The following is a 26,622-nucleotide window of genomic DNA, read 5'->3' on the forward strand; positions in this document are numbered from 1 at the left end:
CCATTACTGCTGATTTCAGAAGTTGAGGCATGACTACTTTTGCATCATGGACTATTTATTGAAAAATGTGTATTCCGCTGATCCATAACACGGTAGGCGCTATGGTTCAGATGTAGCATTGCCAATCATAACCTGATAGGAATGATTAGACAAGTATGATGAGAACTAGCAAAGAACATGAGAAGAAATACCCAGGGCCCCAAAAGATCTTATAATATAGCATGATTAAAGGTATCAAAAGCCAAGGATATGCCTGCCTAATAAAATGAGGAAGAAAATTAGTATCAGAGTCAAAACCCTGGCAAATGATATCAAAAGTAGACAGGAGAAAAGATTCAATATTGTGAAAAGGGCAAAATCCAAACAGAATTATCAAGTGCTGGCGGGAGGCACACAGGCTCCCTCCTACCTGGAATTCCTTCCTCTGGGGTCAGTGATATGAATGGAGACTTGAGAGGTCTGGTGGGAGGGGGGATGGGCGAGCCAGCAGCACCACCACCACCATTTTTTTGTGGGTGGGTGGGTGAGTGAGTGGGGAGGGGGTAGATGAGAACAGTGGCTCATTCTTGGTTTAGATGTGGGAAGAAGGTAGACTCAAGGATTCAGAGGTTCTTTCCTTGGTATAGCAGGGGGTGATGGGGGACAAAGGCATTTTTAATCAGCTGGGAGATGATAGAGTCTTGGACTTAAATAGATACCCACCTTTTCTTTGAGGTTGTGAGGTTTGATTACCCTTGATGACTAACATTTTCACTTTGAGCCTGTTAGTGCAAGGAACAATGAGATATACATGGGGTCAGGGTTAAAGGAACCATATTCTCATGAATATGGCCATTTTAATGCAGGTTTGATTTTCATCTCATTAGTTTAGTATATACAGCAATAAATGGTGATTAAACATCCTTGTTTTCTAGTTGCTTTTAATGTGGGTTAATATATAGATTCCCAAATCAGGGATACCTTTGAAAAATCATTTATAGCTGTGAGATATTCAAAACTGTAGAATTACATATACTGTGCATGAATGATTTTGTTTTTATTTTCATACCTCACATACAAAGCATTTGAAAGACTACAGCACAGTGTGACTGTAGCTGTGCTGTGTTTTGCTCCGGACTTCTCTAGCACTTATGGGAATAACTAGCCGACAAATCTTCCTATTCCCCTTTCTCCTTCCTCCTCCTCCACACACGCACACACACAGAGCCGGCATCTTCATGGTTATTGGCATTTATCCTACAAATGACTGCTTGAATGCAGAGTGGTGGTGTTGGCTGTTTCTGAAGAGAGCAAGCTAGGAAAAGCAGGCTATAGATGCTGGCAGCATCTACCTCGGCAAGCAAATGGAAAGGGGAGAGATGTCTGACAGCCCTTATACATAAGCAAATTGCCAATAAATTATGCAAGCTTTCTTAGGAGTGAAGTTAACTGTACCATGTAGGCACTCACAAACCAGCAAGACAGAGGAGAGCTCCTGTGTTCTCTCACAGGCACAGGCACCTAATCTTTGAAGCTGGCTTCTGCATACCCTGGAAAAATCTTTTATCGCTTTCTAATTCTGGGTGGTGTGGACCTTGGATGTCAGTCCATTTCTAAACGATGTTGGATTCCTACAGCCTGGAGCAAGGATAAAGGGCTCCTTTAGTTGCTATCTCTATAAGTTCCATAGGATTAAAAAAAAACAAACATGAAAACAAGGAAACCATTAAAATTCTCAACATAATTATCATTTAAGCTGGATTTCGGTATTTGGAAACTCCTGCACTTATTTCCAGGTAAGAGGACTCTGAAATTAAAAAAAAAACAACAAAACTATGTTTTTATCCGTCTGAAAATAGGCTATGGAACCTCTTTCTACCTCATTCAGCTTTCATTAACTCTATAAATAAAAAAGCTTATAGGACAGAATTAAGTGTTTTGGTAATAAGATACCTAATTTGATATATGGAAAGAGTAACTAATGTGACTGGTATGGGATGAATGTAGATTTACTGTTTGCATATGTTAAAAGATTATATACTTTAGTAATGGATTAGTTTTGTCTTGTAAGCCGTTCCTACCTTGCTGTTAACCCACTAAAGCAAATTATTTTAGGGTTGTCTAGAAAACTGCTAACCCAGTATAAGTTTACTCCTGTTTGCTCAAATACTTTTTTTGCCTCAAATTTGACTTCTGTTCTATTTTCTTTCAATCCATTCTACGTCCCCCCTGCTGAGGAAAGAAGCAGATGCTTTTGGTGTGCTTTAGAGATTGTAATACTGCTGAACAGGGATTGCTGAACTGGCAGGCAAGCAGTGTTCGAATGCTCCTTCCGACCCAGATAGCAATCCCAGACCCACTGGACGGAAAAGGCTTTCATGAAATCAGTGTCGCTATCTAAATTTTAATTGGAGGCACACAAATATATCAAAAGAACATTTTCAAAGAGATGTAGCCATGTAAGAAAAATCAATGAAAGCTGGGTACAACACATTTTGTTTTACACAATTTTGTATGCATTCTTGGAGGTAAAGGGCCCTCTGGAAGCTTTTATTTCAGTGACATGGCAGGGTCTAACTTTCTATAGGGTCCAATCAACAACTGGGTTATTTTGGCAGTTTTTAAATATTTCACTTGATCGTTAACAAAAATGCATTAGAAGTCTTTTTATGATAATTTGTTTCCAAGTTTTAAAGAAAACATTAGGGTTTTGGAAAGCCAGCCTCCTTTACCCACACATTCCTTCCTGTTCAAATCTGGCATGTTGAGCTGACCCTCATGAGAATCCCATACAGACAGAGTGATAGATATGGAAAGTAAACTCATGAGCAAGAGTAGCTGAAGAGTGGATGGACTCAAAGAATGAGATTATTTTATACATCGTGGTATGGTTATGATAAAAGTATACAGTTTTTAATTCCTGGAAGAATGTAAAAACATATATATATGCACACACACATGCACACGCAATAACATGTGAATCAGAACCTGACATAGGAATAATTAAGGAAAGGTGAACTTAAACCAAAGATGAAAGGTTGATACAGTAGACTATGTACAAGATGTTTCACAGTAAGAATTGAAAAACTGGCTCAACAGACAAATGCAGATTGTGTAAAACAGAACTGGAAATGATTATACATCTAGTTAATGAGTTTGACATGCTAATGTCAGAAGGCCTATATACAGAAAGGAGCAAGAAGGTGGCATAGCTCATCCACTGGAAACTACATAAAAACTATAACATTTCTTTACCAAAACACACTGGGATCATGACCCAAACAGAATTGTAGAGAATGGAGAAGTTATGACCACCTGGGCCATTCTTATTTTCAATGATAAAAAAAAAAAGCTTTATGATAGAAAACAACATAGTGGTAAAGAAGTAAACAACAAGAAGAGCAATGAAGTATCAGTACCATATGAATATTCTGTAAAATATAAGGAGAGACAAAAGACCCTATAGTACTTAGAGATGCAATCAGAGACCAAGAAAATGCAGCAGAAAATATAGACCGTGTCCCAATTTTATTGGGCACCACCAGTTTGATTAAAAAGAACTTCCTGGTGCACCAGATACAGTATATTGTCTCTGCACATTACACCCTATGAACTTCAGAAGGAAGCTTTCTTTGGCACAATGCAAGCATTAATACGAGCACTAACAGAAATTTTGAGCGATTAAGATCATGCCTGCACATACCTTGGCTTAAGGTTCATTCCTGTCATGATATGTGAAAAACAAACATATATGAAGTCATTACTCCTAGAAAGAAAATCAAAGCAAATAACTAGTAAATTGAGATTGTAAGGAATTTAGCTGTTACTATTATTACTAAACCCTTTTCCAAATGCATACTGTGTCACCCAAATGGAGCTTTAATAAACCTAGAATTGACCAGATGAATGAAGCACCTTGTGTCTTTTATCTAATATGCAAATACTGGGAGAGAATCAAACAGAACAGAGTTCTTTTAAATATGATTGTCATAGTTTTTACATTAGACAAATGTCCAAATGAGTCACATAGAGCTCGAGGACCCCTCTGGTTGCATGCTCACTAGCTGTTTTCAGTCACAGTATATGTTTATACAGGTTTTTTTTTTTTAAAGGAGCTGGAATAAAACTCTTCTTTGATGTCACTGTTGTCCATTACCTTTTGATGGAACTGTGTACATTGTTACTGAAGAAAAAAAGATCTAATGGAAAGAATGTACCATAACATATCATGTAAATCAAAACTCCTTACAATGACATGCTACATCTCTCTCATAAATTTCTTTTGTAAATGCAATTATTATTTCTCTTTCATTTAAAACCAGAAACACTCCCTTATCAAATCCATAAAGCAAGAACAGATAATTGTTTGTAAATAAGTGGTCACATAAAGAAAAGGCATCTCTTCCCTAAACTTCATGATTCTGCTAGCTTTCAGATGATGAGACCTTCACAACTGCAGAATGTTCCCTTTGAAAAAGATGGTTCAAATACCCTATTTGCACCCCTTGGTTAGTGCAAATAGGATCACTTCCTGATTTCTTCTAGATTCTGAATGGGCTACACTGTATAGCATGGGTTGCCAATCCATGTCACACCAGTACCTGTCACATGAAGACATTTCTGGTGGCACACCAGTACCACATGGCTATAGTCCTCCTTCCCAGCCTCAACAGAACTCTTTGCTGCCTACAAGCAATTTCAAACTTTTCTGGCCAGCATGTCCTGAATGCACTGATCTCGTGAGCTGCAATGAATGAGATCAGCACTAGAAAGAAGTACCAGTCTATAAGAATTGAAAATGCTCACAGGCAGCACAGATATTTACTATGGCTTGGCTGAGGTGTCTGGACGTGAGTGGGATTCCACCTAGCAGAATAACCATGCTAATAGTATGTGGCCATTTTTTGGGCACTTAGCCAAAAATGATTGCAGAGTGCTGACCCATGATCTGGTACAAGAGTAGATATCTCCAGTCCTAGAGTTCCGCAAACAATGAATATGTCTGAGATATATTTGTATGCGCTGCTTCCATTATATGCAAATACATTTCATGCATATTCATTGTGGAAATCATGAAAAGTAGACCTGTTTGTAGAAGTCAAGGACCAGAGATGTCTACCCCTGATTTAGAAGATGAGAGGGCTGAAATATCAATGGGGAATAATGGAATGAAAAAGATTTACATAGAAGACATCTTTAATATGCTGTCTATTTTCTATATCTCTTGGGAAAGAGTTTCCAGATAGACAGTTTCACATGGTAGTAGATAATCCAGTAGTCCTATCAAGGCAATGCTCTCTTTCATATCTAAGATTGCACCATTTCTAGTAACTTGTTGATTATCATGCTGCTATTGGCACAAATCTATAGTCCTACATATTGTTTATTACCATGCTTAAATGTTTCTGCTCTGTCTGAAGCAGGTATTGGAAACTACATTCTATGTTCACTTTCAGGTTAATTGCTTCTTATTTCATACATATTTATTCTTTTTGGTTTCAATGTATTCATTCATTTAGAACTCAGCAAAGAAATGGAGGTAAATAGCTACTAAGGAGGGTGGAACATAATGTATTCATTCTCCTGAGTTTGAAACATGGCTTCTTGGGAGCCCAAATGGAGGTGAATAGGTTGATGAGTGTTTCATGAAGAATGCCAGTTTCACTGGGGCAGAATGCATTATGGGGTAGATCTTAAAAGCCCTACGAGTGCCAAATCAGGGAGATATGCGCATATCTCCCAGTACATGCACAAAAAAAAAAATCCAAAAAAGGTGCAGGGTGTGGGCTTTGTCTGGGCAGGGCATGGGCATTCCGGGAATTTAAATGGAAATCAGCGCGTAAGTATTTATGCGCGCAAGTGTGCACCGGGGTCCTCTACTGCCTAACTTTACTTCTGCTATAGATGGCATGTAAGATATAAAACAAAAAACAAACTAGGCTAGTCAGTGTGTTTTTAAGTGTTGGGGCAGGTAGGGTTAAAAAATAGGTTAGTAGTTAGCTGGGAGATTAGGAAGTCCTATCCTGTAACTGGGCAAAGTGGGAATGAACTGATTTAACTGGTAATTGCATCAGCACGCGTGTATATTAAAATCCCCCCACTTACGCAGTAGAAGCGACACATGCATGCATCCATATAAAATGGCACGCACATTTACACGTGTCCAGCTGATTTTATAAGATGCACGCATATATGCGCGCACATGTTATAAAATGGCCACGTCCATGGAAGCGAGCCAACATCCGCACATTCATGTGTGCCTGCGCAGCTGTTTTAAAGTTACCATCCCTCTGTCTTATTTAAATATACATGAAGCTCACTCTTCCTTATTGAATATGCAGTCACTCTGATAACATTATCAACATCCTGTGGTCAGAGCATGCACAGAAGTAGTCAACATGATCTAAAAGCAAGTAGCCAAAAAAAACAAAACCTCTTGCTCATGCTTCTCTCACAACTCTGCTTCTGTTATCTGGGTCACACTTATGGGCCCAGCTCCATCAAATATAACAGATAAAAAGTCAGCATCAAATTACACTGAGAAAAATTCCTATTAATGTCCAAAAAGCCCCACAAACAATGATTTGGCAAGATACAGATCATGATGAACTGCAGATGTAAAATGTCAGCTTGTGTAAAAACATTACAAAATCCCTTTTCCTATCTATGCAAACATTTTTCTACAGAATTTAGTAACAACTTTTCTGCCCATTATGATACAATACTGGTTCCTCAGCTGATAAAGCATACCTTTCCTCTATGTTGACCATTCAATAATCAACCTACGCTACTATCGTTATTTTTATTTATTTTGAGGTCAATTTTGAAAGCAGTTTGGCTAAGTTCAGACTTACAATTGCAAAACTAATGAAAGGGGGAAAACATTTTCAAAAAGACTTGATTTCAAATATTCAAATTTAAAACAAATTTCTAAAGAAGTTTTTACTTCATGTGAAAAGATACCCTGAGATATGCTTCAGAACTTACAACTATATGCATATCATCCAATAATCATATAAATAAAATCAACACACACCTTATTAATTCATAAAATCATATCATACACAACCCATACATCCATACCCTCACACACACGTTTGTTAATACCACTAATTTCAGAATGCCATACTATATTTATAGTGCTTGGATTCAGAGATATTTAGAGATAATTGAGCATTTGTAAAAAATGAAGACAATTTGTATCTGTGAAAACCTCTGTATATGAAATTCAGTTTGTGTATAGATGTGATATATGCATTATATATATAGAATGGCAATTTGAAATTAGTGGTATTAACTAATAGGTTAATACCACTAATTAGGTTGTGTGTGATAAGATTTTATGAATTAATAAGTTACATGTTGATTTTATTTGTATGATTGATTATTGGATTATATTTAGATAGTTGTAAGTTTTGGGGCATGTTTCAGGGTATCTTTCACATTAAGTAAAAGCTCTTTAGAAATTTATGTTTGAAATTTGAATATTGAAATAAAGTATTTTTGAAATTGTTTTTCCCTTTCATTAGTTTTTCTAGCTGTACAATTTTAGGGAATTGTTTTGTACCCAAGTTCAGGCTTGGACAGGAAAACCCTAGGATTTAAGAATCCCATCTGTTTGACATAGCAGGATAAGTTGTTAGCCAGCTAAAAACTTATTCAGCTATGTCAGAGCAGTCCAGGGATGTTCTGGGGCCTGCCAGAGAGCAGTCCTAAAGTTAGCTGGATAAATTAATCCAGCTAATTTTTAGATAGCCAGGAATATTCAGCGACATATCTGCATTACTAGCAACAGTAACATGGGATAGTCTTAGATTTTAGGAACTTGCCAGGTTCTTATGGCCTGGATTGGTCACTGTTGGATACAGGATGCTGGGCTTGATGGACCCTTGGTCTGACCCAGTATGGCATGTTCTTATGTTCACTACTGAATAGGGATGCCCATTCGTCTAGGACGAATTAGGCAATTTCAACGTAAAAATGTTAGTGCGCTCTAACAGGAGTTAGTGCGCACTAATGGGGAGTTAGTGCGCACTAAACCGAAATTCAGGTCTCCCCAAATTTAAAAGGTCCGAACCGCGGGAAATATGAAATTTCCTGTGGTGGGTCGAAAATGAAGCCTGAACCAAAAGGTTTGGGCTTCACAATCTCTACTACTGAATATCCTGGCTAAATGAGAAAGGCAAGTTTATTTAGCTAATTTTTCCAGTCAGCAGCTTAAAATGGATTTCTTCATTTTTATTTTGGCAATTATATAGTACCCTAAACTAGGGCACCATACAAGAAATTACTACCAGTTATGAGTCCCTGGCCCAAAGAATTTATGATCTAAGAGACAATGGAAGACAAAATAACTTGAGACAATGAAAGTCAAAATGCCTTGCCCAAGGTCACAAGGAGTGGCAGTGGAGAACAGGATTTGAATGTATTACTCATAACTGAATTTAACATTAGATACATGAGAACAAATGTAAGGTTAGTGGGAAATGAAGCCTTATCTGCCCAATTAAAAGGCTCTAACTTCCTAAACCTACTCTGAAGGAAACTACAAAGGATATTCACAGTCAATACCTTCATACTGTGGGCTTTGCATTTTTTTAATTCTTTTACTCCACTCTTGCCAGGACCCTCCTCAGTACATCCATCATCCACATTTGAAAAGGAACCTACCTATATGATAGAAAGAAGAGTTCACCTCTCAGAGTTTCAGCAGCGTAGGGATAATACATGTAATCAGATATAGTCAAGGAAAGAAACTGATTGTCTCTATCCCACCAGAATGGACCACAAAAAAAAAAAAAAAGAATATAAAAGCATGTAAATATTTTCAGTAAAATGTGTATAGCTTATATAAGTATCACCTGTGACCTTTCTGATAGTTTTAGTGGTATATAAGCATGACTGGTGGATATGAGTAAAGTTTTATGGTTAAAAGTGCCCATCTCTAGTAAGCAATCAGTACATGAAAATGCACTGCAGGAGGATTTACTGGAAATGAAGACCTGCTAGAGAACTGCAATTAGTTGACGCCACAGTGCAAATTATCATCAATGCTGTCTTTATTAACTGTGCTACTACCCACAAAATATTGCAAGGAGGAAAGTAATGCTCTATTTTTGTTCCTCCACAGAAATTTTCATTAAGATGCTCTCCAGTCATTGCTTAGCCTGAAAGGTTATTAGAGGAAATTCAATTTTGCTAGGACCTACAATAAGACTTCCACTTTTTGCTGCAGGTCTTCTTCATTTTAATACTGTACTACTTCATTTGGGGATGTTTGAAATTGGAAACTGCAACCATCTGGAGTGAATTTTCAAAGGGGTTGCACACACAAAAAAGCAATCATTAATATACCGTAAGTAGCATGTATGTACGAATATGCTATTTAACAAAGGTTGAGATTATGCATGTGTTTTCCATTCTGAATGTACATTTTACTGGCAGAAAAAAAGGGGCAGGCTAGGGATGTTCCAGGGTGGGGTTCAGAAGTATGCACAGTAGTGGTGCTTTTGTGAGAGATATGCACGTATACATTACCAAGCTTATTCGTGCACTTGCCAATTGACTCACGCAAGTGAAATCAGACTTGTCTGTTGGCTGCAGGTTTTGGGTGGGAGGTCTGGGTAAAGTGATGAGGGTTCAGGATGAAGTACTAGAGGTTCTATATGAACTGGAGATGGACTGGGTGAACTGGCAGGGGCACTGGTGAGCCAGTGATTTCAAGTATGTGCACAAATAAGAATTTTCAAAATGTATTACACATTTAGAGGTGAATTTTAAAAGCCCAGCGCTTGTGTTAATTAGGGGATATGTGAATAAGCTGGGCCTGCCCGCACTGAGCAGATTTTAAAAGCCGTCTGGAGATGCGAGTGTCTCCTGCACTGCACACATCTCCAAACATTTCAAAAAAGGGTGGGGAATTTTAAGGCCTGAACCAGAGATGTGCTCACGCCGAGGTCCCCTACCATGTAACCTTATTTCTGCTATGGAGGAGATATAAGTTTAAAATTCTAAAAAACAAGGCAAATCTGTGGGGTTTGACGGCTCGAGGCTAACTGAAGGGAGTAAAGGATATTAATCTTGGGGGGGTGGGGGTTGGTGAACTTAGCTGTTAACTGGACGAAATGGGGATGGACTGGTTTAACTGGCAATGGCATCAGCATGCGTCCCTTTGAAAATCTCCCCATTTGCATGGTAGAAGTGGCATTTGCTTGCACAGGAGTGCGCGACCAGCCTATGATATAACGTGCACACATATGCGTGCGGATCTTATAAAATGGCCATGTCCCTGGGCGCGGGCCGACACACATGCGCCAATGTGCACCTGCTCGCCGGTTTAAAAAGTTACAGTTCCTGGCTCTCTGGTTCCAAACATCTACTACTGAGCAGAATTATCAGTTCCTTGTAGCTGCACTCAGACACTCCCTATCTACTAACAGCATTTATGTATGTAAGTGAACATGTGGAGATTAATGCTAGTATTTTACAAATGGTGCAGTGGGAGTTGCCAGTTTATAAAATACCACGTATTTCTGCTCCAAAATTGTGTGTATGTATCAGTACATGCAAATATTTTCAATGCAAAAAACCACATTTCTCTATAAACACATTGGACCTGATTTTAAAACTGGGTTTTACACATATAAATGCACTTTACCTGTGTAATTGAGCTTTTGAAATTTGCTAAAATAGTATGTTTCATTTACACATGTAACTCCTTTGAACAGTACCTCCCCTGTGTATAGTTTAGGGAGCATAAAAAATATTACATATAATAACCCCAACTTATATCAGGAAGCAAGTATTTTATAAAGTATGCATGCATATTGGAAATCATCTGTTCACCAATACGGCTGTTAGTTCCCTCAGTGCTTCTCCTGTTTACCTAGATTCTCTAGCACTTCACCCTGATCCCCATCCATTCACCCAGACCTCCCACCCAAAATCTGTAGAAACAGAAAAGTCAGATTCAATTATGCCCACATTTTCAAACGACGGAGCCCATAAAATCCAGCAGATACATGCGTGGCTGGGCCGAGTGCGTGCCGAGAGGATTTTAAAAATGGCCCAGGCAGGCGCGTATCTGTCGGTATGTGCAGAGCTGCCGGCAGAGCGAAAAGGGATGGGATGGGGGCCAGCCGGGACAGTGCCATTTTGCGCTGTCCCAGTAACTCGTGCGCCGGAAACTTATCCAATTACCAGATGAAGTAAGTTAAAAAACAAAAAAAATTTGCAAAGCTAGGGTGGGTTTAGGGGGTTGGGGAGGAGAGGGGAAAAGGAAGGAAGGGTAGTTAGGGGGATAGGGAAGTCACCTCCCAGTCCGGAACTGGGGAAGACCCTGTTGTGTCGCCGCGCATTTCTTTAGAAAATACCCCCCCTTTGCGCATGTTAGAGGATACCTGCCCTCACATGCACATGCCGATGTTAAAATTGGCGTAGGCATGTGCGCACGGGAATCGTATTTTATGACTTGTGCATGGTGATGTGCACATGTTATAAAATCAGCGCGTCCATGTGAGCACGTAGGGGGCTGCATGCACATGGACACATGTGCGTGGATTTTAAAATCGACCCTTAGTGATTCAATTAGCAGGTGTAAAAGTGTAAAAATAAGTCTGGTAATGTATACATTTTTATGTCTTACAAAATAGCATCTGCTGTGCATGCTTCTGAACTCTGACTTGGAATGCAGCTAGTCCCCTTTATCCTCAGGTAAAATGTACATGTAAAATGGAAAATACGCGCATATTCTCAACTTTTATAAAATGGCATATACGTATATACATGTTATTTATGCTTATCGATCCTATTTAAATGCACAGAGCTCCTTGGAAAATCTGACCGTTCCTATTGTTCATTTTCTTTATTTTCTACTCTATTATACTTTAGCTTTTTCAGAGGAAAACCAAGTTTTCCTATTTTGAGTAACCAATAAATGATTCAAACCTGATCTTCCAACTCTTTCATAAATAAATTCAAGATTTGGAATGGCAGAGGACTGTTAAACTTCCAGTCAGTCTATTTAGACATACAAATAACACCACAGGTTAGAATAGAATACAGTCAGTTTTAGAGAATCCCTGTTTCTAACTTAGGATAGCCTGCTGTTATCAGGACGTGTTCTCATAAGAGGTTTTAAATTAGTTTACTGAATGGAACATTCATATCCTCATGGATTGAAAGTACAATGTGCTTTCTAATCATCAGGGCAGTTTTAATGGAGTGCTCTCTCCTATGCCAGATTTTCATTCTGCAGTAATGTCTGAAGGACAGAATAAAATTAAATTTAGTTTGAGCACTATGAATGGAGACTAGGCCTTGCTTTATTCTGTCTAACATCTGTTAAGTTGTTATGAAAATAAATGCTTTTAGCATCAAATTGTAAAACTAAAATGTCCTTTATGGTGAATAAAAATTTTAAAAAGATATTTTCAAAGTGTAAAACAGGGCAGAAAGCATTCTAAAATTTAGGGAAAAAAATCAACCTTCACGTAATATTTTACTAGCTTTGTTTAGCTCTCCTGGGTTGTCCCAACATAGCCAAACCTGCCAAAAATGACAATCATTTATTTATTTATTTATTTAACAATTTTTATATACCGAGGTTCTGGTAACAATGTTACTAATCACTTTGGTTTACAAATAACATTGAAATGACTTAACACATGAGTCTTACAGAGAACAATCATACATGCAGTCTTGTAAACTGTGACATTCTTCTCAATGTGGCTTAGTCTAAAGACTGGATCTGCATAAGGAATTTGAAAAGATGTACATTATAGCCATTATTGATCTTTACATCCCTTGCATTGATAACACAGCACAGCAGATTACTTATAGTAATGCTATGAGCATGCAATACCCTTACAATAACAGCTTTCTGCATGGAAACTAATACTTGTACATTATTAGTTCTAGAATTAGCCTATTAAAACAAAATAGCAGCTTTTGTTGGAAAAATCACAACAGCTTCATTAATATCTGAAGCATTATAGCTAGCTACAGTAATAACAGTTTTCCATTTACAATGTTTTAAATCCTTTTTTTTTTTTACATTCCTAACAAAAGTTGGACAGTTTTCAAAGAAGTTACGTGCCTTACCTGTAATTGCACATCTATTGGGGTGACTGACTATTAGGTATGTGTGGTCGAGCTCGAACTACACAGACTCTTACCTGGTTAAGGTTTGACAAAATCCCCAAACTCAGCAGACTCCAAGGAAAGACAAAGCAGTGTTGCAGAAATATGCTGAATCACAGTCATGTGAAGCAGATTGATGCATTGATTCCTGATGGATTTCTATAGATTTTATCACCAATTGGTATTCCTTTAAAAAGCTTTTGCCCATTGATTCAACAAATATGTGGATTTTGAATGGGTTGGTCCAATTGATTCAGAAACCTCTAGGGGTAGATTTTAAAATAAGCGTGTGCAGCCTACATGTGCACGCACTACCCGGCGCACGCACATGTACGCCCGATCTTATAAAAATCCAGGGTCGGCGCGCGCAAGGGGGTGCACAGTTGTGCCCTTGTGTGTGCCGAACCGCACTGCCTTCCCTCGCTCCCTTCCCCCTAACCTGACCTTCCCACTCCTTCTCCTAACCTTTCCCCCCCATCCTTACTCTAACCCTCCCCCGTTCTTTGTCTTACCTTTTGCGCCTGCAGGCTGCCAGCACGCAATCCTCCGACACAGCGGCAATGGCCACTCTGTCGGAGGCCTCTGGCCCCACCCCTTCCCCAGACCGCCCCTTTTGTAAAGCCCTGGGACTTACACGTGTCCCAGGGCTTTATGCGCATCGCCTGGCCTTTTTAAAATAGGCCCGGCGCACGTAACCTTTTTAAAATCCATCCCCTAATATTTACATCTTTTTATTAACAAAATCAAGTAACATAACATCACAGTGTATAATTTTTCTTTTTATAAACAATGCCCAAGAGCAGTATCAATAATATATTTTCCATATTAGGAATAGGAGTAGGAGTAATAGGAATAGGAATAGGAGTAATAATAACAGGCATAAGAGTAGGAGGAATAGCCTAGTGGTTAGAGGAGTGGAGAATAAACCAGGAGACCTGGGTTTGAGTCTTGCTGTTGTTCCTTGTGATCTTGGGCAAACCACATTACCCTCCATTGCCTCAGGTACAAACTTAGGCCTAGGTTTATCAAAATGTGATAGTAAAAGGGGTGTGTTTTCTGCTAATATACAGTTTATCTCAATTTGTGCTAATTACCTATGGGGTGGATTTTCAGAGCCCTGCTCGCCTAAATCCGCCCAAAACCGGGCGGATTTAGGCGAGCAGGGCCCTGCGCGCCGGTAAGCCTATTTTACATAGGCCTACCGGCGCGCGCAGAGCCCCGGGACTCGCGTAAGTCCCAGGGTTTTCGGAGGAGGCGTGTCGGAGGCGTGTCGGGGGCGTGCCCGAACCGTGCGGCATTTTCGGGGCGTGTCGGGAGCGTTCCGGGGGCGGGCCCGGGGGCGTGGCTACGGCCTGGGGCGGCCTGGGGGTGTGGCCGTGCCCTCCGGACCCACCCCCAGGTCACGTCCCGGCGCGCAGGAGGCCCGCTGACGCGCGGGGATTTACGCCTCCCTCTGGGAGGCGTAAATCCCCCGACAAAGGTAAGGGGGGGGCTTAGACAGGGCCGGGTGGGTGGGTTAGGTAGGGGAAGGGAGGGGAAGGTGAGGGGAGGGCAAAAGGAAGTTCCCTCCGAGGCCGCTCCGATTTCGGAGCGGCCTCGGAGGGAACGGGGGTAGGCTGTGCAGCTCGGCACGCACCGGCTATACAAAATCGATAGCCTTGCGCGCGCCAATCCAGGTTATTAGCAGATACGCGTGGCTCCACGCGTATCTACTAAAATCCAGCGTACTTTTGTTTGCACCTGGAGCGCAAACAAAAGTAGGCCTATTCGCGGAATATGAAAATCCGCCCCTATGTGAAGAGCTAAGTTAGCACAAATTGCACTAACATTTTCAGACTTTGCAATAAATGCTATACCTGTTGTATGTCCTGCATTCAACCGCTGGGGGACCATTGTTAATGAGAGAGAGAGAGAGAGAACCTAGCCATAATGTCCTCTCCCTAGATAGGTATTTGTATCCCTATGAGTGGCCCACCTAGTAACTTGAGGTGAGGTTTAGTTATTAGTGTAGGTGGTTAGGGGCCACTTTGACATTCAATGTGAGTTGTACGAACAGAATAGTGTCTCTTGTGAAGATTTGATGACCTTTGGAGTGAGGAAACTCACTTCAAGATGATATTTGTGCAAGGTTCCCTCAACCTAGCTTGGTGGACACTCTACCTGGGTCCCTCAGTGGTTGCATACAACTGGCATGGCATTTATCACAAAGTCTGAAAATGTTATTGCAATTTGTGCTAACTTAGCTCTTCACATAGTTAGTGCAAATTGCAATAAACTGTATATTAGCATACAACATGCCCCTTTTTACTATTGCATGCGATACTTATCACATTTTGATAAATCCAGGCCTTAGATTGTAAGTCCTCTGGGGATAGGGAAATACCTATAGTACCTGAATGTAAACTGATGTGATATCTCAGATCGAATGTCGGTATATAAAAAATAAATATTCTCCCCAATAATCTTTTCATACTAAACTACCTTCCCCTCTCTTCCATCTTATACCAATGGAGTAGCCTTATTACATAGAAACAGTTTCCACATCCCTATTAACTAATTCTCTGTACATCATACGGAATAGAACTTAATCTTAACTCTTCAATGGCTTCTCTTTTACAATTTTCCACTTTTGCAGAATGCTCCAGAACAGAAGTTGAAAAACAAGGATGGGATCCTGTGTTCCTTATGACATGGAGTAGCCATCCCGACTTAGCACATTTACTGAGAAAACATTCCAAATCCTCCACCAAATATATAGCCACTATATAACTCCCATAGATTCATCCTGGTTAGACATTTTGCCAGACATGTTTTCCACTCATCTGTCATTGTAGTGCCATCAATTTGATTGTAAAAGTTCAATAAAGTTGATTATATAACTAAACATTAATGCAGTCTACACCAAAGTCATAGTTTTTAGAGAAAATACCAAGATATTTTTTAATCAAGCTGTTAGCAAGATTACTTAATTGAGAGCCAGCAACAGTTTTGTAATGATGCTAAATTTAATACAAACTGAGTGTTTGTACTAAAAAAAAAACCCCACACACAAACCCCCCCCCCAAAAAAAAAGTAGCCAGAAGCTAGAAATAACCTAGCAGCAGTGTATACCTAAGTAAAAAAGTTGAATAGTTCAGCTCAGTTACTCACCTTGGAAAGGTGTTGAGGTAGTGTGATTGGGTTTGAATAGGGACCAATATTTGTTAATCAAGAGAGCAGTGAGTCACTCAGGAAAACTAACTGAAGTGTAAATCTCTAAAGGAACTGTTTTGTACTAATTTACCTTAGAAGCACTTTATAAATTAGAAGGGAAGAGTGGGAACACTGAGAGGAGAGGATCACCTTGCTGGTGGCTGAAAGGAATCAGTAAGTTTTTGCTTGGGACATTGTCTCTTTTAAAAGTATTGGGGCAAAGTTAACTATTTGGGAATATTATTTAGTGTGTTTGTGCCTTTAATAGTCAGAAAGGCAGTGAATAAACAAGTTAGACTGTATTTTTAAATAGTCAGTCAATAAGGTAGCTAGTAAGCAGTAGGTAGTGTGTTTATTTTTAAAAGTCTGCAGAACTGGGTGTTCTGCAGACTTTTAAAAGTCTGAGTGTTTGTATTGAAAAAACACACACACACACACAAAAAAACCCCCCAAAAAGTAGCCAGAAGCTAGAAATAAGCTAGGAGCAGTGTATTCCTAAGTAAAAAAGTTGAATAGTTCAGCTCAGTTACTCACCTTGGAAAGGTGTTGAGGTAGTGTGATTAAGTTTGAATAGGGACCAACATTTGTTAATCAAGAGAGCAGTGAGTCAGTCTGGCCTACTAACTGAAGTTAAACTGTCGCTCAGCAGCGCATGGTTCGGAGAGAGGTATCTACAAAGGATACTAATGATGCATTAGAATTAGGGTATCCCGACAGTGAGGTTCCAGTAATTAGAAAAATAGTCCAAGTGCCTGTAACTAAAAACTCACCTGAGCTAAAAAATTCTAATTTATCCCTATCAAAACTTTGAAATGTTTGTATACTAATGCCAGAAGTCTAAGAAGTAAGATGGGAGAATTAGAATGTATAACAGTGAATGATGACATAGACTTAATTGGCATCTCAGAGACATGGTGGAAAGAGGATAACCAATGGGACAGTGCTATACCGGGGTACAAATTATATCGCAATGACAGAGAGGAGCACCCGGGAGGAGGTGTGGTGCTTTATGTCCGGGATGGCATAGAGTCCAACAGGATAAACATCCTGCATGAGACTAAATACAAAATTGAATCTGTATGGGTAGAAATCCCTTGTGTATCAGGGAAGGTATAGTGATAGGGGTACACTACCGTCCACCTGGTCAAGATGGTGAGACGGACAGTGAAATGCTAAGAGAAATTAGGGAAGCTAACCAAATTGGTAGTGCAGTAATAATGGGAGACTTCAATTACCCCAATATTGACTGGGTAAATGTATCATCGGGACACGCTAGAGAGATAACGTTCCTAGATGGAATAAATGATAGCTTTATGGAGCAAATGGTTCAGGAACCGACAAGAGAGGGAGAAATTTTAGATCTAATTCTCAGTGGAGCACAGGACTTGGTGAGAGAGGTAATGGTGGTGGGGCCGCTTGGCAATGGTGATCATAATATGATCAAATTTGATTTAATGACTGGAAAAGGAACAGTGTGCAAATCCAAGGCTCTTGTGCTAAACTTTCAAAAGGGAAACTTTGATAAAATGAGAAAAATTGTTAGAAAAAAACTGAAAGGAGCAGCTACAAAAGTAAAAAATGTCCAAGAGGCGTGGTCATTGTTAAAAAATACCATTCTAGAATCACAGTCTAGATGTATTCCACACATTAAGAAAGGTGGAAAGAAGGCAAAACGATTACCGGCATGGTTAAAAGGGGGAAGGGGGGGGGGGGGGGGGGTTGAAAGAAGCTATTTTAGCCAAAAGATCTTCATTCAAAAATTGGAAGAAGGATCCAACAGAAGAAAATAGGATAAAGCATAAACGTTGGCAAGTTAAATGTAAGACATCGATAAGACAGGCTAAGAGAGAATTTGAAAAGAAATTGGCTGTAGAGGCAAAAACTCACAGTAAAAACTTTTTTACATATATCCGAAGCAGAAAGCCTGTGTGGGAGTCAGTTGGACCGTTAGATGATCGAGGGGTTAAAGGGGCACTTAGAGAAGATAAGGCCATCGTGGAAAGATTAAATGATTTCTTTGCTTCGGTGTTTACTGAAGAGGATGTTGGGGAGGTACCTGTAATGGAGAAGGTTTTCATTGGTAATGATTCAGATGGACTGAATCATTTCACGGTGAACCTAGAAGATGTGGTAGGCCTGACTGACAAACTGAAGAGTAGTAAATCACCTGGACCAGATGGTATACACCCCAGAGTTCTGAAAGAACTAAAAAATGAAATTTCAGACCTATTAGTGAATATTTGTAACCTATCATTAAAATCATCCATTGTACCTGAAGACTGGAGGATAGCAAATGTAACCCCAATATTTAAAAAGGGCTCCAGGGGCGATCCGGGAAGCTACAGACCGGTTAGCCTGACTTCAGTGCCAGGAAAAATAGTGGAAAGTGTTCTAAACATCAAAATCACAGAAGATATAGAAAGACATGGTTTAATGGAACAAAGTCAGCATGGCTTTACCCAGGGCAAGTCTTGCCACACAAATCTGTTTCACTTTTTTGAAGAAGTTAATAAACATGTGGATAAAGGTGAATCGGTAGATGTAGTATACTTGGATTTTCAGAAGGCGTTTGACAAAGTTCCTCATGAGAGGCTTCTAGGAAAAGTAAAAAGTCATGGGGTAGGTGGCGATGTCCTTTCGTGGATTGCAAACTGGGTAAAAGACAGGAAACAGAGAGTAGGATTAAATGGACAATTTTCTCAGTGGAAGGGAGTGGACAGTGGAGTGCCTCAGGGATCTGTATTGGGACCCTTACTTTTCAATATATTTATAAATGATATAAAGTTGTAGTAACTATAAAAAATACTGGAGAAAACTGTACACTTTGTAAGTTGCCATACTTTTATTGGACCAATGGAAAATAATTTAAAAATATTGTACTACATCCATGTGGTCTCAAAAGTTCAACAGTATATCTTTGGGTGATTTTTTACAGTGTTCCAATATAAAGTTTTATAACCTATAGAGAATATAATGGTATAAGAGGAGTTTTTTTTTTTTTTTAAATCTATGAATTTACAAAACTAATCAATGAATATATTGCATATGCTTTTCAAAATATAACTACTATATTTTTCTTCTCCCCAAAATGATTTCATTTGTTATATGACAATTCAAAACCTGTTTCTAGAGATTCTTAGTTTATGAACTGTTTGATTCTGTAAACTAGAACACATCTATCCCCTGGAACAGCTATATTACTATTTTTCTTTAGTAAGTTTAATCTTCTTGCTTTAGGTGGTCTGGTGGAGGAGCATTAAGGCCCTATATTGCATGGTTGTCAATCTAGGCCAAGAAGGGAACTCATGACTCAGATCCTGTGATTGGATCTTAGCCAGAAGACTAAGAAACTAGTTTAGTTAAGTTGGTTAAACATGCTGAAAGGCTGAGACAAACCCAGAGCCATGCATGTTTACAAGTGCTGATGATACTCATTTAGTTCAGCAATGTTCTATATACTACTTCTGTAAAAGATGCTTCTCTAAGCAATTTTTACAATATCTTTTCTGAGACATTAATAGAACCCATTCTTCCTCTTTAGAAAGCTACTTTCTGTTTCCAGGGATTTCTTTTAGCTTGCTGACTGCCTGATTCCCTGCAGGTAACTGCTGCCATCTGAAATTACTCTCGCTATGACTCAGCGGTGACATTTCTAGTCGATTCCAGTTCTGGTCCTTGGAGAACTGGCAGGGGTTATTTAATTTAAAGACACGATACCCCTCTGTACCTATAGGACCAGCTCACAATGCTAGATGATGAAGTCCAGTTTGCATGACAGAATTAAAGATTCAAAGGAGAACAAGTGCAAACCCATGCCTTGCTTTGCTTTTGTCACCTGGAAACCCTTCATTTACTTCTTCAGGGGAATACAATGCTAATCAAAATAGGATAAGATCTCCCACTTTACATAATCTAAAGATTAAAACAGAAATTATTCATGTATATACTACATGTAACTTTATTTTCCTTTTCTAATCCTTGTTTAATATCCCTGTTAATTGTAAACCGATGTGATATGCAAATGAATATCGGTATATACAAGTTTTCAAATAAATAAAATAAATGTAAATTGTCTATGGTTATTACTTGGTGTGGACGGTCATACTAGATTGGCCATACAATCTTTTTCTGCTGTTACATTTCTATGTTTCAATTATAGAGGAACATCTATTCTATGCAGTTTACAATAAAAATATTCAAATTAAAACAAACAAAAGAGATTAATTAACAAACATAAATTAAGACAATGCATCCATATCAAAATAAAAGCAGTAATATAAAAGGTATCAAGGAAAGAAAAAGGCTTGAGTTTTGTTTTTTTTTACAAAAGATCTTGTAGCCATTAATACTGTGACTCTTCCAAAGGATGGGCCAGTTGTAGGCCCCACCCCTGGGTCCCACTCCCAGCAGGAAGATATTTTAAGTAGAGATTTTTCAGCTGAATGCAAAGATCATTGCAGTGTATATTTAGTAAGACAATCAGCTAGATAAAGGTGGGCCCATGCTGATAGCCCGGTGCCCACCCTTGACGGCAGCGCGCGGCGACTGGGACGGAGGACGGGGGGGGGGGGGGGGGGCGACGATGATCTTATGCCATGGCCCCGACCTGGGGCCTTGACGTCACGAGGCGGGCACCAACGGCACCCAGTGATGACATTGCGGCCCCTTAAAGGGCCACGCCAAGCTCCAAGCTCGACAGAAGGTACAACAACTCAGGGGGATCTGCATTACTTGGATCCCACGCCAGAAGCCCCGTTCCCACTTCCAGCTTTCCACCTTGATGACTCTGGGTGCACCACTGGGATTGCAGGCAGGACTTTTAATGTTTTGCCCCATTTCCTTCCTTTGGAAATGGGGGGAGGGGAGGTTCTCATCGGGGACGTGGAGCTTCAATCGGAGGGGGGGGGTGCGGGCGGCCTGTATCGTTCGCCCCCGGTTTGGGTGGTTGCATCCAGGATCTGCCTTTGTTGCCCGCAGCTTTGCAGGGACCGTGGGGGCCTCTGGATTCCATGACTTCATTTCCGTTTGCCTGCCATGTGGGCCGGTTGCTCACGTGGTTCCATGGCCCCGTGGTAAAGCAGCGTTCAGTGGCTGAGACTGGAGGGGGGGTGCACCAGTCAGCCCTACAACTGGCATGCATGGGAGGGTGGCTGGATCGAAGCCAATACTGAATAATAAATTGTGAGCTTAAAAAATTTACTTTTACACGGTAGGAAGTGGGGGATTCCCAATGAAAAAGAGGGAAATGGAATTGTTTGAATGATGTTGGGTTTTTGGTGTGTGGAGGTGGCGTGATGTGTTTGCAGTGGGTGTTGGTGTGCTGTTCTTGTTGTCTCCCTGTTTGTTAGCGGCAGTTTTGGGGTGTTTTTCTTGTTGTTCTCCTGTTTTATTTGCTGGCCATGTCGGCCTTTTGTTGCTTACAGGGAAAGGGAGAAAAGAAGGAGGGAGATGTTCTTGGGCGGGGAATTTTCTTTTGCTGTTCGGGTTGTTCCCTGTATGTGCGGGGCTTTTTGGTGCTTCATCCCCATGTCGGGTTGTCCCCCCCATGTGCTGGGCTTTTGTGTCCTTCACCCATGCGGCCCTGGGGCTGGATTCGCTTCCGGTTCCCCCCCCAACCCCCACCCAGGGAGGAGGCCATGTGCCCACCTGGGAAGGGCGATGTAAGGGCAAGCCCTCTCTTCCACTGGGACTGGGGGCACGCGGGGGGGCTGATGCGGGCATCGCCTACCGTGATGAGGGGGGGGTTCCCAGGGCTATATGGCCCGCCCTTGCCATATAGCCTTGGGACTCATAGCCCTGGGACTCATAGGCCATAACTCAGAGGCCTGTGAGTTTTCTACTGAGGTCATTTTTTTTCCAGTTGCCAAGCTTCTAAAAGCCGTTACCAGTCAAAGTCACAATTTAAATTTTCTTTCCTTAATATTTGCTTTTCCGTTAGCGCATATATATATATATATATATATATATATATATATCCCCATTTTACCCATGATGCATATTTATCTATTGCTAAGGTGGTCCACTCATTCATGTACAAGCTCATTGTCATGAAGTATACATTAAAAAAAAAATATATTATATATATTTATTTATTTATTTATTTTTTAACATTACAAAAATATTACTTATTTAATCTATAAGGTTACAGGACCATTCTTTCGGAATTATTGTATGCATTAACTCTATTTATATGTCACATCTCTAGCAGGCGGTCCAGACAGGTGCAGCTAACACCACATATTCGACTATACAGAATGGCGACAAGAAGATCTGGAAGAAAAAGACCATTAAGCAATCCTAGAGGAAGAGAAGCCAACACTAATAGTGTCGCGGGGGATGCTCAAACCTTGCAAGCAGAACAAGGAAACATATACCGCAAAATACGTACTAGAAGAACAGGAAGAAGCTAAAGTACAGGAAGAAGCCGCAGTAAAGGAAGAAGCCGGGTGGTCAGGGGAATGAATAGGAGCGAGGCGGAGGTGCGGATGGCTGTACAGCACACCAACAGGATTCAGAGGATTCCTCATCGTCCGTCACTGCTGGACAGATGGTGCCGCAGCCTCGCACCACTGGGACTGGAACATCGAATGACACATGTCAAGCCGCCAGCGAAGCCGGTCAAACTCGTGCTGGCAGAAGCGAAGAACTCAGTGCTTCCTGTGGTGATTACTTCCCAGCACAAACTGAGGCTACTTCGGATCAAGACACACACGGATACAGATACAGAAGATATCCTCCATGGTACGAAGAAGGTGACGGCTGGTATACCAGGCCACCATGAGATAGCAGCATCCATTACACTCTTCATGATTGGGATCAGGAAGACAGGCAGTGGGAAGAAAGCCATCCATGAGGCAGGAGCATATGATGCTATTACCAGCCTCCTTGGTGGTATTGGCAAGCACCACCGAAGGCTACATCACGAGATCAGCAGAGGGAACCTTCCCAGTAGCCTGCACCAGCTCCCGATCCCTACCCATTACACAGAACAGCAGAGGGCAATAGTGGCGAAATACAGGAATCTTTCAGCCGTACCACAGCTGTTGAGGATGCAGAAGATGTCGAGTCCACAAGGCCCGGAAATGTCATTCCCACGCCTGACGACGATGAAAGGCCTTCTACCAGCTCTCAAGCGGAAAACAGGCGATGCACCGACCAGTGCGATGGGGGTGAGTCTGGGCTACATGGGCAACAGCCAGATTCGGTGCAAGTAGCGGTAATAAAAAAGTCTAAATGCAGGTCTAAGCGCAAGCGCAGATCTAGTTTTTAGCTCTAGCTCCTCTCCCTCAACTTCATCCTCTGACTCCTCTACTGATAGTGACCAGCACATAACAACTAATATTGTTGACAAGAATTCCAGGGACCCACCAGCGCTAACCACGCTGTCTGAGCTATGGGAGGGTGTCCAAAGAGACTGAGAAAGAAAATAAAAAAACGAAAGTACATTGACATATTTTCCATTCTGCATGGGCGGTGAAAACCCGAAGAGAGAAAGAAGCGGAGAGCCGGATCAGCAACCTTGGGAAAAGACATGAAAATACCAAAAACCATTGTCAACTGGATGATGGCTTTCTTGCACATGACGAGTGTGCTAGGGCATCGTGATCCATCACAATATGGTCCCATGTTGAGCTATGCTGTCAACATTTTACGGGCATACCAGCAGCATGACAGTTGGGCATGGCTCAACTATGATGAGCAATTCTGGGACAAGATGGAGGAGAATAGATTCATGACTTGGGAACCCAAGACATTAGTTTATGGATTAACCAGATGACCCGAAGATCTATTGAACAAGGTACAAAGTCCAGGCTTACAAGGTGGACATCACCAGCTAGATTTTCTGCAAGACAACCACTAGGGCAAGATAATACCTGCTGGAGGTATAACAAGACAATCTGTACCTTTCCGGATTGCAAATTTAAACACGTATGCACAGGATGTGCTGCACCTCACCCTTTCACAAAATGTCCCAAAAAAACTGGCTTCGGGGAGTAATCCAAAAGCTAACCCCAATGCACCACTTTGAAAAAGCACCCTCACCCATCAGATTGGAGGCAATGCAACCATGGCTGGATTTATATCCTAATCATCAAAAGGTCCGTAAATTGGCCCATGGTTTTCGTCTTGGTTTTGTTATACCTTTCCAAGGCCGAATTGAGGAAATATATACAGAAAACGCATCATCGGCAACACACCACAAGGATATAGTGCAAGTCAAGTTAGACACAGAAATCGCACAGGGTCGAATTGCTGGTCCATTCACTGAACAATCTTTTCTACACATGTTTCTCTCACCATTGGCTGTCATACCAAAAAAAGAAAAAGGAAAATATCGACTGATATAGAATCTCTCTTACCCACCTGGTCAGTCAGTGAATGATCATTTGCCACAGGAGGTGTGCTCAGTGCAATATGCTTCATTTGATGCCGCTGTAGCATTGGTGCGAACGTGTGGATACGGGGCCCTAATGGCTAAAGCGGACATCAAATCTGCATTCAGGTTATTGCCAGTACACCCCCACAGTTTTCTGTTGCTGGGCTTCAAATTCAATTACCTCTATTTCTTTGACAAATGCATGCCCATGGGCTGATCCATCTCATGCGCTTACTTTGAGCTATTTAGCTCATTCCTGCATTGGATTATGGAACAATGGATAGCATCACACAACATTATTCATTACCTCAATGACTTTCTATTCGTTGGGCCGACTGAAGCAAATTCCTGCTACAACCTCTTAGCTGAATTTCAGAAGATTTCCGAAGATTTTGGTGTTCCTTTAGCTCACACCAAAACAGAAGGCCCAGCAACTATTATGTCCTTCCTTGGAATTGAAATCGATTCTCACAAGATGATTGCTAAGTTACCGGAAAAGATGGTTAACAAGCTACAAATTATTCTCCAACAAGTGACTACAGCTAAGAATATTACTCTTTGAGTTGCTCAATCCATTCTTGGTTCACTAAACTTCGCTTGCTGGGTCATTCCTATGGGAAGAACATTCATGAAGAGACTCGCAGCGGCGACAGTGAGAGTCCAAAACCCCATCACTTCCTACAGTTATCTAAAGACATCTGTGCTGATATGGAACTCATTCCTCACCAACTTTAATGGTATATCTGTGCTACAGGGGACACCTTTGTCCAATGTGGATTTAAACATTCACACCGATGCATCTGGTGGGTGGGGGTTTCGGAGCCATTTGTCAAAATGCATGGTATGCAGAGAGATGGCCTGAGGACTGGATATCACAAGGCCTTACTAAGAACATTACTTTTCTAGAACTCTTTCCTATCTGGGTGACACTGGTTCTGTGGAGCAAAAGGTTAAGGAATAAACGTATTATTTTTTGGTGTGACAACCAGGCAGTTGTGCAGGTATTAAATTCACAAACTGCCAAGTGCCCGATGGTGGTCAATTTGCTAAGGGAAATAGTTTTAGAAGCATTACATAATAACACCACTCTGCGCGCTAGACACGTGCCGGGCATATGTAATGGTGCAGCGGATTCCCTATCCCGTACTAAATGGCCTTTGTTTCATAAGCAGGTACCAACAGTGGACGAACTGGGAACACCAATGCCAGCACACTTATGGAACATTGGATACCAACTACACAGGACTTAATACGCAGATCTGTAGCACCATCCACTTGGAACTCATACTGCTGTGGCTATGAAGTCGTTGCCTCGTTCTTAAGGGAGAGTGGTTGGCAACAAGGCCCTATAAGCGAGGACCTCATGGTCAGATACATTGACTCTTCAAAGGAGGCTGGAGTGACAAGGAACGCTGTATTAAAATGCATGGCCGGATTTTCATTTTTTACCAAAGCACGTGGTTGGGGTGATCCCACCAAGTCATTCCTTATAAAGAAAATGATGACTGGTTGGGTGCGAAAAGCTGGTGTGACCAAGGACAGCAGGAATCCCATCACACACAGCATGCTCAAGACATTGTGGACACAGTTATCATCTATCTGCTTTTCTGCTTTGGAAACAGGGCTTTTTCGCTTAGCATTCTCACTGGCCTTCTTTGGAGCATTCAGAGTGAGTGAACTGGTGGCTGCCAACAAAAACGATGACGGAAATAGCGGACTGCTAGTAAAGAATGTTGTGTACACTCCAGAGAAAATAACAATTACTATACAGAAATCTAAAACGGATCAAGAAGGACGAGGCACTACGTTATCTCTCAAGAAAGTTCCAGCATGCATTACTTGTCCAGTAGATAACATGAGAAGGTATCTGGCGGCACGGCCCCAGGGTGGAGTGCACCTGTTAATACATGCTGATGGTATGCCACTCACCAGAT

At 40.9% G+C, this 26,622-nt stretch overlaps 1 protein-coding gene across 2 annotated transcripts in view; it reads left to right on the forward strand.

The window, feature by feature from the left end:
- Nucleotides 1-1,290: 1,290 nt before the first annotated feature.
- Nucleotides 1,291-26,622, forward strand: part of TMEM121 (transmembrane protein 121) — a 578,648-nt gene continuing 553,316 nt past the window's right edge. For both annotated transcript variants that reach the window (XM_029598836.1, XM_029598837.1), the window contains exon 1: nucleotides 1,291-1,775. The gene's annotated coding sequence lies outside the window, so the exon portion shown is untranslated. The remainder of the gene's footprint in view (nucleotides 1,776-26,622) is intronic.

Source organism: Rhinatrema bivittatum, chromosome 4 (assembly GCF_901001135.1).
Source record: "Rhinatrema bivittatum chromosome 4, aRhiBiv1.1, whole genome shotgun sequence".
Taxonomy (NCBI): Eukaryota; Metazoa; Chordata; class Amphibia; order Gymnophiona; family Rhinatrematidae; genus Rhinatrema; species Rhinatrema bivittatum.